The sequence below is a fragment of the Camellia sinensis genome, unplaced genomic scaffold (genome assembly GCF_055761805.1).
Source record: "Camellia sinensis isolate YWXY unplaced genomic scaffold, ASM5576180v1 Unanchor4, whole genome shotgun sequence".
Classification (NCBI taxonomy): Eukaryota; Viridiplantae; Streptophyta; class Magnoliopsida; order Ericales; family Theaceae; genus Camellia; species Camellia sinensis.
Window position 1 is genome coordinate 788,625 of NW_028129277.1, and position 4,094 is coordinate 792,718.

Consider the following 4,094-nt stretch of genomic DNA (forward strand, 5'->3'; position numbering starts at 1 on the left):
TGCACACTACTTGCATTTTTCATGCATTTTATCGCTCCATCTTGCGCAACTCATTGCGCAGTTTTGTGCACTCTACTTGCATTTTGCATGCATTTTATCGCGCTATCTTGCGCACCTCATTGCGCAGTTTTGTGCACACTATTTGCATTTTGCATGCATTTTATCGCGCCATCTTGCGCACCTCATTGCGCAGTTTTGTGCACACTACTTGCATTTTGCATGCATTTTATCGCGCTATCTTGCGCACCTCATTGCGCAGTTTTGTGCACTCTAGTTGCATTTTGCGTGCATGTTATCGCGCCATCTTGCGCACCTCATTGCGCCGTTTTCTGCGCACTACTTGCATTTTGCATGCATTTTATCGCGCCATCTTGCGCACCTCATTGAGAAGTTTTGAGCACACTACTTGCGTTTTGCACGAATTTTATCGCGCTATCTTGCGCACCATATTGCGCAGTTTTGTGCAAACTACTTGCATTTTGCACGCATTTTATCGCGCTATCTTTCGCACCTCATTGCGCAGTTTTGTGCACACTACTTGCATTTTGCATGCATTTTATCGCGCCATCTTGCGCACCTCATTGCGCAGTTTTGTGCACTCTACTTGCATTTTGCATGCATTTTATCGCGCCATCATGCGCACCTCATTGCGTAGTTTTGTGCACACTACTTGCATTTTGCATGCATTTTATCGCTCCATCTTGCGCACCTCATTGCGCAGTTTTGTGCACTGTACTTGCATTTTGCATGCATTTTATCGCGCTATCTTGCGCACCTCATTGCGCAGTTTTGTGCACACTACTTGCATTTTGCATGCATTTTATCTTGCGCACCTCATTGCGCTTTTCTGTGCACACTAGTTGCATTTTGCATGCATTTTATCGCGCTATCTTGCGCTCCTCATTGCGTAGTTTTGTGCACACTACTTGCATTTTGCACGCATGTTATCGCGCAATCTTGCGCACCTCATTGCGCAGTTTTGTACACTCTACTTGCATTTTGCGTGCATTTTATCGCGCTATCTGGCGCACCTGATTGCGCAGTTTTTTGCACTCTATTGCATTTTGCATGCATATTATCGCGCTATCTTGCGCACCTGACTGCGCAGTTTTGTGCACACTACTTGCATTTTGCATGCATTTTATCGCGCCATATTGCGCACCTCATTGCGCTGTTCTGTGCACACTAGTTGCATTTTGCATGCATTTTATCACGCTATCTTGCGCTCCTCATTGCGCAGTTTTGTGTGCACTACTTGCATTTTGCACGCATTTTATTGTGCAATCTTGCGCACCTCATTGCGCAGTTTTGTGCACACTACTTGCATTTTGCATGCATTTTATCGCGCCATCCTACGCACCTCATTGCGCAGTTTTGTGCACACTACTTGCATTTTGCATGCATTTTATCGCGCTATCTTGCGCACCTCATTGCGCAGTTTTGTGCACTCTAGTTGCATTTTGCATGCATTTTATCGCGCCATCTTGCGCACCTCATTGCGCAGTTTTGTGCACACTACTTGCATTTTGCATGCATTTTATCGCGATATCTTGCGCACCTCATTGCGCAGTTTTGTGCACTCTACTTGCATTTTGCATGCATTTTATCGCTATCTTGCGCACCTCATTGCGCAGTTTTGTGCACACTACTTGCATTTTGCATGCATTTTATCGCCCTATCTTGCGCACCTCATTGCGCAGTTTTGTGCACTCTACTTGCATTTTGCATGCATGTTATCGCGCCATCTTGCGCACCTCATTGCGCAGTTTTCTGCGCACTACTTGCATTTTGCATGCATTTTATCGCGCCATCTTGCGCACCTCATTGAGAAGTTTTGAGCACACTACTTGCATTTTTCACGAATTTTATCGCGCTATCTTGCGCACCTTATTGCGCAGTTTTGCGCAAACTACTTGCATTTTGCACGCATTTTATCGCGCTATCTTTCGCACCACATTGCGCAGTTTTGTGCACACTACTTGCATTTTGCTTGCATTTTATCGCGCCATCTTGCGCACATCATTGCGCAGTTTTGTGCACTCTACTTGCATTTTGCATGCATCTTTTCGCGCCATCTTGCGCACCTCATTGCGCAGTTTTGTGCACACTACTTGCATTTTGCAAGCATTTTATCGCGCTATCTTGCGCACCTCATTGCGCAGTTTTGTGCACACTACTTGCATTTTGCATGCATTTTATCGCGCTATCTTGCGCACCTCATTGCGCAGTTCTGTGCACACTACTTGCATTTTGCACGAATTTTATCGCGCTATCTTGTGCACCTCATTGCGAAGTTCCGTGCACACTACTTGCATTTTGCACGCATTTTATCGCGCTATCTTGCGCACCTTATTGCGCAGTTTTGTGCAAACTACTTGCATTTTGCACACATTTTATCGCGCTATCTTTCGCATCTCATTGCGCAGTTTTGTGCACACTACTTGCATTTTGCATGCATTTTATCGCGCCATCTTGCGCACCTCATTGCGCCGTTCTGTGCACACTTGTTGCATTTTGCATGCATTTTATCACCCTATCTTGCGCACCTCATTGCGCAGTTTTGTACACACTACTCGCATTTTGCATGCATTTTATCGCGCCATCTAGCGCACCTCATTGCGCAGTTTTGTGCACTCTACTTGCATTTTGCATGCATTTTATCGCGCCATCTTGCGCACCTCATTGCCCAGTTTTGTGCACTCTACTTGGATTTTGCATGCATTTTATCACGCTATCTTGCGCACCTGATTGCGCGGTTTTGTGCACACTACTTGCATTTTGCATGCATTTTATCGCGCTATCTTGCGCACCTCATTGCGCAGTTTTGTGCACTCTACTTGCATTTTGCATGCATTTTATCGCGCTATCTTGCGCACCTCATTGCGCAGTTTTGTGCACTCTTCTTGCATATTGCATGCATTTTATCGCGCCATCTTGCGCACCTCATTACGCAGTTTTGTGCACACTATTTACATTTTGCTCGCATTTTATCGCGCTATCTTTCGCACCTCATTGCGCAGTTTTGTGCACACTACTTGCATTTTACCTACATTTTATCGCGCCATTGTGTGCCCCTCATTGCGCAGTTTTGTGCACTCTACTTGCATTTTGTGGAAACTACTTGCATTTTGTGGAAACTACTTGCATTTTGCACGCATTTTATCGCGCTATCTTTCGCACCTCATTGCGCAGTTTTGTGCACACTACTTGCATTTTGCCTACATTTTATCGCGCCATTTTGCGCACCTCATTGCGCAGTTTTGTGCACTCTACTTGCATTTTGCACGCATCTTATCGCGCCATCTTGCGCACCTCATTGCGCAGTTTTGTGTACACTATTTGCATTTTGCAAGCATTTTATCGCGCTATCTTGCGCACCTCATTGCGCAGTTTTGTGCACACTACTTGCATTTTGCATGCATTTTATCGCGCCATCTTGCGCACCTCATTGCGCAGTTTTGTGCACACTACTTGCATTTTGCATGCATTTTATCGCGCTATCTTGCGCACCTCATTGCGCAATTTTGTGCACTCTAGTTGCATTTTGCGTGCATGTTATCGCGCCATCTTGCGCACCTCATTGCGCCGTTTTCTGCGCACTACTTGCATTTTGCATGCATTTTATCGCGCCATCTTGCGCACCTCATTGAGAAGTTTTGAGCACACTACTTGCATTTTGCACGAATTTTATCGCGCTATCTTGCGCCCCATATTGCGCAGTTTTGTGCAAACTACTTGCATTTTGCACGCATTTTATCGCGCTATCTTTCGCACCTCATTGCGCAGTTTTGTGCACACTACTTGCATTTTGCATGCATTTTATCGCGCCATCTTGCGCACCTCATTGCGCAGTTTTGTGCACTCTACTTGCATTTTGCATGCATTTTATCGCGCCATCATGCGCACCTCATTGCGTAGTTTTGTGCACACTACTTGCATTTTGCATGCATTTTATCGCTCCATCTTGCGCACCTCATTGCGCAGTTTTGTGCACTCTACTTGCATTTTGCATGCATTTTATCGCGCTATCTTGCGCACCTCATTGCGCAGTTTTGTGCACACTACTTGTATTTTGCATGCATTTTATCGCGCCA